Here is a 9823-nt window from a genome sequence, read left to right as displayed (position 1 = left end):
TGTGAGGGACGGTATCAACAGTGTCCACATGCCCAAGGCCAGGATGTCACCTGGATCCAGTCCCCATAGTTTCATACCTGAATCAAAAATATAAGTGAGCCAATACAAGCTAAATAAGCCCTTCTCTGCAATTCTAGTGGGCGCCCAGGGGATACAGGCCGGGCAGCCGGTGACAGGTCTGGGTTTTCTAGCAGCAGCAGTCTGTTTCCAGGGGCTACCGTAGTAGACAACCACAAGCCTGGAGGCTTAAAGACATCAGGGCTCTAGCATCCTGTAGCTCTAGAGGTCAGCAGTACAAGCTCAAGGTGGCAGTTGCGCTGGCTGTGACTGTCGATCCCAGAAGAGACTGTCTTACGCCTATATCCCGGCCCTGGTTATAGTTTAAATCCTTGTGGTCCCTTGGTAAATTCACACCAAACATGAGCTACTCCAATATAAAATTCCCCTGGAAGCTATCTGGTCTGTGGATGGCCTTCCTGACTGTGTCAGCAATGTGTCACCATGGCCAGCCCAAGTAAACACAAAGAACATGGTGATGCCTAAGAGGAGCAGGTGTTTCCTGTACACCGTGAGAGCCATAAGGTGCCCCAGGACTACTCAGGAGAACCATAAGTGGGTATGAGAGCTCCCACACGGTGGGGAGAATAGAACGAGGGACTTACTGATGGGAGCTCTGACAGGTCTCCTGTTCATGCGCCTAAGCCTGAAAAAGACCTCACAGAATCCCCAGCAGTCTGTTCTTCCCTTTGCTCCTGCTCTGTTTTGTCAGAGACGCTGTCAGAAATGACTTCATCTTAGACCACGGGGTGGGTTGGGGTACCTTCAGCTGTCAGCTCCAAGGCGAGGCCAAAATCAGAGCAAATGAGGTCAGATAGCAGAGGGTGTGCGGACAGGGTGCCAGGGCTCTGGCTGCAAGCAACAGCGGTAGAAAGCAGTCACACGGACTGCGGAAGTCAAGAAGTCAGGTGATCCCCATGGAGGTAAGTAGAAAGCCTGACAGGAGAGTCCACTATCAGCCAGGAGCTGGAAAGTGAGGCTGGAAGGGACTCCAGAGCTAAGCTGTATTCAGTGGAACGAAGAAAGCTCTGTAGACTCTACACCCTTACTCCTTGGGGTGCTTTATCTCATTTTAGGAAAACTCTCCTCTCTCCCCACTTCTGACAAAGCCAGCATTACCCGGAGACTTGATTCAAACCTCTCAGCAGATATTCAAGCATGGACCACTCTGAAGAAATAGAGGAGGCCCTCTGTTCAGGCTCCTCACCTTCCACCCTAGCATCCAGCCATTACAGCAAGTGGCTCTGACATCCCAAAGACAATCCTGAGAGCCTTCTGCAGTTCCTGCTCCCTTTCTCAGTCAGTGGCAGACCCCCTCTGTCTCCGAGTGAGTATCTTCCTCCTCTTTTGGAGCTCACCAGGGTGGAGGATGCAGAACAGAGCCCTTCTTAAGGACCTCAGCTGGGGTCTTACTCTCTTCCTATGAAGCAGCTTCACAGCATACAGGAATGAAGTTAGCAGGGAGATTCTGAAGACTCAGCCAATACCGCATACCAGCTTTCTTCCATTTCCAAATGCTCAGAGAAGCAGACCTGATGCCACAGTTAAGTGAAACAACCATATGTGTGCACATGTGTACACAAACCTGCTCCAGACACCTACACCTCATACATACATAAGAGAACACACACCACACGTGTGAGCACGCACGCACACACACACACACACACACGCACACACCGACCTCCAAAAGCCAAGTCTCATCTTTTTCCTGCACCTCCGTCTACTTGCTCCAGTGACTCCCCCAGTCCTGATCCATCACCGAACCCCAACATACAACAATAGCATATGTCCCGGTAGCATGTTCCCTGATTACGTTCTTGTTTTGCTTTAGTGTACTCTGCATCAGACTCCTGGATCACATCATTTCACCTCTGAAGCCAGCGATTTTTCCATGCACCCCACGTGGCCGTTGGGACCATAGCTCTCCTGTGTCCCTTCCAAGTCTTGCACATTTCTGTGATAGGTCACATATGGAGAGACCACCTTCTGCATAGTGTCGGTCAGCTCGGTCACTTCCCGCAAACTGACTCTGACTGGACTCAGCTGGCGGCTGACAGGGCTGCTGTCAAGTGGCTCTGTCACTTCCATCAGGGGCTGATGGGTAGTCTTTGGGATAGTGAGCTCTACCAGTCCTGTCACACGGGAGGTGGGTTACTTCCCTCAGTCATTTGATATGTTATGTAGGGTTTCCGTAGCTTGTGTGTCAGATACAGCCCCAAATCACAGGCGTCAACCCAGCAGAGGCCCGTTTCTTACTTTTTTGGTTCATGCATATTATTATAGCAAAATACCGCAGACTGAATTGTTGGTCATTGTATTTATTATCTTATTTGTATTTATATCTCCTCTCTTTTATTATTATTAATTATTATTATTTTATATTATTGGGTTATGACTGAATCACCCCCAAGGGCCATCACCTTGGGGGCTAGCATTTAAGTCCCCGAGTTTGAGGAGTACACAATCACTCAGACCACAGCACTCACCTTCCTGTTCTAGACAGGGCTACAAGAGAGGAAGGGAAATGTGTTCTGACCCAGTCATATACCAAAGTCCAGGGGAAGAGCAAGCACATAAGAACAGACCCTGATAGACCATCCCACTCTCCTTCTCCTCAGCAGACATACTTTCTCTTATTTTTCATGGGCCTCAAAACCTATTCAGTCTCTACCACCTGCTAAAAGCAAAGGAACCCCATCCTGAAGAAACACGTTCTAAGCTTCCAGATAAACATTTTGTTTCCACCTCCTGTAGTCAATGGCTTTTAAGTAACCATGTGTACATATATAATATTTTTTCTTTTCCTTCTTCCTTTCTTTTTCTTTCTTCCTTCTTACCTTCCTTCATTTATTTGTTTATTATTTTTTTAATCTAGCAGTGTTGAGGATCAAACCAAGAGCCTGGCACATGTTCAGCAAACTCTGTAACTCCAACCTTAGCCACTTTTTAAAAACACAGAGTCTTGTGTAGCCCAGGCTAGCCTCGAAGTTTATATGTATTCACCTGGAATAACCTTAAACTTCTGATACTCCTGCCTCTACCTCCCAAAGGCTAAACTTAGGCATTTTGGGAACTGACTACAGGGCACCACGCCCACTAGGCAAGGGCTCTGCTAACCCTGCTGACAGCTAACACTTCTGATATGTGGGGCACGGAGATGGCTTCCTGATGAAGGGTGATCAATACTCGATCTAAAAACAGTCCCCAGCCTTTTCCTAAGAGGACCTACTTGAGACTCCTCCTCCTGTACCACCCCCTTGGCCCTATTATGAAGGGAGCTGTTCTCTTTTTCCAAAGTCCTCGCCTCCATGGTTAACCTGACACAGGCCTGGCTTAGGAATTCCACGCCCAGCCATGGCTCTCCAGTGTCAGTTTGCCTTTTCCTTGGAGAGGAATATTTTGGGTTAAAGGAAATAACACTTAGTACCTGTATGAAACAAGCTAAATTAAATGCCTGGCTGGGGTTACGCCCACCCCCAGGGTAAACTGGGAAGGGCTGCCGCCTAGCCCGCTCATTCCCACTGCATGCTGGGTGCTGCTCTTCTGTGAAGAGCACAGAAGACACCTGCCCTTGGCAGCACTAGGATCCTGGCCCAGGTGAGGCAGCATGTAACCCTCCAGCTCATTAGACTGGTGGCACCTTTGTTCCTCCATCAGACACTAGGCCAGGATAACCAGGCTCAGCGACCTGGGTGTTATTTTGTCTCCTTGAGGGTGGGGGTGGGGATTGGACTCTGTTTTGCTCCAAAATGGGTTAATCCCCAAATAGCCAGGCTTCCTTCTGTCCCACATCCTAACCACCCACCGGGTACTCCTCATGGGCTCTGGGGGTAAGACCCTGATCTGGATTTGCTGGTCTTTCATTTGTGCTTCTCTCATGTCCGCCCCAGCAAGCTTACTTTTTTCAAAAGACAGAATCTCAGCAGATGTATTCACTCTGGGTTTCATCCTGGGCTCACACCAGCGAGCTCATTAGCCAAGTTAACTAGGGTCCTTTTTTCCCCCCTTCATTTCAGTTGGTAGCAGAAAACAGAATCATGTGGTCTGCCCCCTAGAAGCCCTCAGTCTGCTATGTTTTGGGGGATAGCGACTCAAATTTCCCCTAAGCAGGAGAGCTATGCTTTCTGGGCGAGCTTCCTCCTCACAAGTGTCTGTTTGTATTTAGCAGAAGATTGAAACTCCAGCAGGAAATTTGTAGGTCAGCTGTACTTCACACTGAAGAAAAAAAAATAGCAACTCCAGCCAAAAAGAACAGCAAAGCTATGGGTCGGGGCTTCTTGGAGTGTCCTGTCTGATTACCCAATTGTTACGGCCTAGATTAGGAAGGATTAACCCCGGAGGTTGGACAGATGGAGAGTACTATTAAAATACCCCATGTGGGGCTTCAGAGTAAGTAGCAGTAACCACCTGTCCCCATTTTGTAGGTCAGTCTGTCCTCATTTAGAGCCCTAAGACCATTGGCTTTGGTGCCCATGTCTGGAGAAACTGAATCGGGCAGGGCCAGCCCTGTCTGGCCTTGCAGCTCTGCCCTCCTGGCCTCTTGCTATCTTTCCCCCTGTCCTAGATTAGGGTGGAAGAAGAGCACGCTGCTGAATTACATGGGACTTTGGGGTTATCTCCCAGGGCCCTGGGGAACGGATCTGGGCATGTTATGAGATGCTAAAAGACAGGGAGTTTTCAACTTCTGGCCTGTTTTGCTTTCATTAGCTGTTAAACAGTTGGTGACTCTTTCATTGAGTGTCAGGAATGGGGGCTCCATCAGAGCTATGGAGTTGCGACTTCAGAAGCAGCTTGAGACCTTGTTCCTTTTCAACCCCACAGATTGGGAGAGGGGGAGGCAGGCACACCAGCCTGGGTCTGCGTCCACCTTGACTTTATAGGGAGAACAATGTAGAAGGGTCTGTTCAATAACTGAAAATGCACAGGCCCCTCCACTCCCAAGTCTTTCATCTTCTAGATGCTGACACTACCCACTCATGATCAAGTGTGTTCAAGAAAACTGACTCCACCACCTCCAGACACGACTCCCTCTACGTTCGCTGATTCCACCAGAAATGTTTGGTAACTGAGATAAGTGTTGGTCAATCTCCACAGCTTCCTCCCTTAGTCCTTGTGGTTTGAATAAGAATGGCCCCCACAGGCTCATATATTGGAATGCTTAGTCACCAGGGAGTGACACCATTTGAAAAGATTAGAAGGGTTAGGAGGTGTGGTCTTTTTGGAGGAGGTGTGTCCCTGGGTGTGTAGTTTGAGGTTTCAAAGGCTCATGCCAACCACAGTCATCTCTCCACTTATGGATCAGCCACGGTGATAATGCACCAAGCCTCTGAAATTGTAAGCAAGCCCCCAACTAAATGCTTTCTTTTTTTTTATAAGAGCTGCCTTGACCGTGGTGTCTCTTCACAGCAATAGGACAGTGGCTAAGGCAGTCCTGGTTCTAAGCAGATTGAGTGACATATGGAGGCCAGGGCTGTTCTGGGTAATTCTCCTATGTTTGTTCAACCACACAGTAGTCACGGGAGACTGGATTTCCTATTTCACAGATGAGGAAATCAGCACACAGAAACTGTATGCTTTATTCAAGATTGAAGGTCTGGTAAGCAACATATTAGAGGGCCCCACAGCCTCTCTTCAGAATCACTGGCCATGGACTTCCAAGGTTCACCGGTCAGACTGTCCCTTACACATGCCTAGTCTGGTCTAAAATTCAGAGAGATGGCTCTGACATCTTCCCAGCGTTAAGGAAGATCTTATTCCTACATCACAACATGGCAGAGACATTCCATGGCAAAATAGGACAAACAAAAGAGCCCAGGTCGCTCCTCCTCTTGTGAAATCTCTAATGTCATTATGGGGGCCCCAGTTCCACATCTCATCTAAATATTTCTCAAGGCTCCTGTTGTGAGAACCCTCTCTGGAGCAGACATAAACAATGTCATATGTCCCAGCTACAATCTAGGATTCCACCAGAGCTCATCCTAGGGGTTTACTCTCAGAACATGAATGAAGAGTTACTCACAGAAGCCTGGGTAATCCCAGAGCAACTATACCACAAAGTCTCCCCAGTGTTGATGATGGCTCCCCCAAATTTACATAGATGGAGCCCCTTCATCTAACTCCCCCAGCTTACAGACTCTAGCACCTCCAGAGACCCCAGAGGCCATGTGCAGCAAGGACAGAATCACATACAAGTGGCCCAGAGAGTGGCTGGACCCTCAGATGAGGATTCGGACTTCATCATGCTCTCCCTCTATGAGGGAACCTCAAGTATCCATGGTCCTGCTTCTGATGGCTGCTTACAAGCAGGCATAGCTGAGCTGATAAAGATGGCAGCTGCTTTGCTTGAAGGACCACAATCAACAACAACGCCACAATATCCTACATTACCAAAGACCTCTCTTAATGTTAAGATTTATCCATGGATCTGCAACTTTTGCAAATTAATAAGGATATTCGTGCAGGTCTAGATTCACCAACCTAGCTGTACATGAGGACCACGTTTTCATACCTTGCTATACTGGCTAGTTTTCGTCATTCTAATATAACCTAGAATCATCTGAAGAAAGAAACTTTTCTTCTTTTTTCAATTGAGAAAATGCCTCTGTAAGATTGTCTGTAGCCAAGTTTGTGGGGCGTTTCCTTGATTACTGGTTGATGTGGAGTTATGTGCCCAGTCTACTATGGGCGGTGTCACCCATGAGTGGGTGGTCCTGTGTTTTATGAGAAAGCAGACTGAGCAAACCACGAGGAGCAAGCCAGTAAGCAGCACCCCTCCAAGGCCTCTGTCTGCATAAGCTTCTGCCTCCAGGTTTCTTCCCTTGAGTTTGTTCCCTGATTTCCTCCAGTATTAGACCATGATGTATGCATGTAAGCCAAATAAACCCTTCCCTCCCCAAATTGCTGCTGGTCATGTATCATCACAGCAGTAGTGATCCTAATTAACTTGTCTCAGGAGCACAGTGACAAACAAAGCCAGTCCCAGACTCAGATGTCAAAATGTTTTATCTTCATTTCCCCGTGTGCCACCCATGATCCTGGTAGTAATGGTAGGATTAGGGCTGTCTGAAGGGGCCCCCAGAACTCTGGGTTTCTGGCAGTGACAAACTGTGGCTTCAGCACTCCAGGCTAGAGTCTCACCTTGCTTGCTGTATCTTTCACATGCCACTGACCACCCATTTCCAGCCCTCCCAGCTCTCCAGAGACAGGCTCCGTGGGGGCAGCCCCCAATCCGTCAGCATCTCTTTGAACTTGATCCTCTTACAAATCTGGGTCAGACATGACATCATAGTGACAGGGACTATCCACACTTTTCTGCTCCCTTGTCTAGCATGGCGTGGCAAGCCCGAGTTCCAGCAGAGGAGTTCAAGCTACTCACTGTAAATCGAATCTCTGCCACTAGGGGCACTTTGCTAGCGAATGTGAAACATTACAGGTCACAAAGGGCTTTGCGGTGACTACAAAGGGATCCCACCATAGTAAGCCAGCTATCTGCAAGACTATAGACCCACAGATTTTTGATGACATTCAGGAGTTCACCAGGCACATCCCTTGAAAAAGCTTGTGCCGTCTGACCTTATGGTTCTGAAGTCCAAAGAACTAATCCGAACACAGCATTGTTCAAGGTGTTATTTAAATGAATGTTCCACGGCACTCAGAGAAACTCTCCGAAGCCCGGGACTATCAGCCTGACACCAGCTGAGGCAGGCCTTTCCTGTGCTCTGATTAACACGCCCTATTTCTCTAAACCACAATTTATGAAAAATGCATATCCTCTGCATTAGCTTTGTAGATTGCAGAGGGCTTCCTTCTCCGGGCTCTTTTTGCTCTGCCATGCCCTGCTCGGAGCCACTCCGTTCTCTGTTGCCTTTCGGTTTCTCACGATGCGGTGATGGACGGTGGTGGTGTGGGTCCACAAAGTTCCCGGGACTGTGTTTTTCAGCTCCATCTCTCACCCCTCCTCTGGCTCACAGTTCCCTGGAGCAACTAACAAATTAGTCCCCATGCTTCTCCCCAGAGCTTTTCTTATTTTTTTTTTCTCCAAAAGCTAAGTTTTTCCCTAAAAGGAATTCTTTTGTCAGTTACTAATAATATACATTTCCCCCTGCATTATCGTATGAAGAATTTTTTGTGACATGGGAAAATGCTTATGATAACATGAGCTAAGCAGGAAACAAGGGAGGCCATCTTACAGCTATCCCCGATATAGTCTTAACTATGGAAAAACAATGTGCTTCAAAGGGAATTTAAGCCAAATGTCGCAGGGTGATTTTTGTTGTTCTGTTTACACACTGCTACTTCCCAGGCCTTCAGTAGTCATGTAGATATTTGCAGCCAAGGGACCTGGGAGAATTATATTACTGTTTAGGAAAACGAAACCAAACTGAAACAAAATTAAAAATTCCTAAAAATCAAGAAGTGGGCTACAGACAGTGTGGGAAAGGTGGGCGTGGCTCCCTTCCCTCTTCGGGAGCAGACATCCCTGCTCTAGCTGATGCCCTTTCTTCGTGCCTTGCACTGACAACTACTAGCACCAATGTGGAAGCGGGTTCAAGTGTTGATACAAGGCTGATCGACCTAGCTTTCTGATGGCTCCTCGTCCTGTTTCTGTGCTGCCTCTCTGACACACTAGCAAGAGTTTGCTTAAGGGAACCTTGGGAGTCAACCAGGAAAACGGGTTCTTAATCTCTGCTAAGCATTTAGCTTCTGACTAACCCAAGCCCATTGCCCCAGATGTAAATAACACAGCACAGTGCAGTTGACAGGCATGGATTCAGAAAAACGTGAGAGAGGGGCTCCTTTTTCTGTCCAAAGCGGTTTCCCTGGACTTTTAGAGGAAGCCTTGGAGCTACACAAACCTTCAAGCGTCTGCATGTTTTCAAAGCTCTTCGCGAGAGACACGGAGCTTGAAGACAGACAGAGAAAAACCTCTCCCTTCTCTTCCATGCCGGGATGGAAAATGGTTTTCCCAATAGCAGTGAGCCAGAACTTTCTCACAAATGATGTGTGCAGATGCTGTTCTGTAGCATCTTTAAGCCGTCATGGGAGGTCCGTTATCCCAACACATTGGATGGATTTCTTTCCTGCCTTCGTGAAAATGCTGCTGCTGTGTCGTTCCAAATGGATGGAATTCCTCTTGTTTGTAAATGGGGAATTGTATTTACCTGGGGATGTCCCATCAACACCTCTTGTTCTCATGGGATGCTGGAGACATAGATGCTGCTCACTCTCCCCCATCTGCCAGCGGGAGCAGCACAGTGGGAGGGAAGCAAGAATCTTCATAGAGCATTGGAGCGTTCGCCTGAAGGAGGGCATCCTGGCTAGTCTAATATGTCAGCTTGTGATGAGCTAGAGTTATACGAAAGGAGGGAACCTCAGTTGAGAAAATGCCTCCATAAGATCAGGCTGTAGGCAAGCCAGTAGGGCATTTTCCTCTGTTTCTTTTTTTCCTTGTTTGTTTTTTGGTTTTCAATACAGGGTTTCTCTATAGCTTTGGAACCTATCCTGGAACTGGAACTCACTCTGCAGACCAAGCTAGCCTCGAACTCACAGAGATCTGCCTGTCTCTACCACCTGAGTGCTGGGATTAAAGGTGTGTACCACCACAGCCCAGCTAGGGCATTTTCTTAATTAGTGATTGATAAGGGAGGGCCCAGTCCATGGTGGGTGATGCCATCCCTGGGCTGGTGGTCCTGGGTTTTATAACAAAGCAGGCTGAGCAAGCCACAAGGAGCAAGCCAGTAAGAAGCACCTGTTCATGGCCTCT

This window comes from Myodes glareolus, chromosome 12, assembly GCF_982192425.1.
Source record: "Myodes glareolus chromosome 12, mMyoGla1.1, whole genome shotgun sequence".
Lineage (NCBI taxonomy): Eukaryota > Metazoa > Chordata > Mammalia > Rodentia > Cricetidae > Myodes > Myodes glareolus.
Note: the sequence above shows the minus strand (reverse complement) of the source record.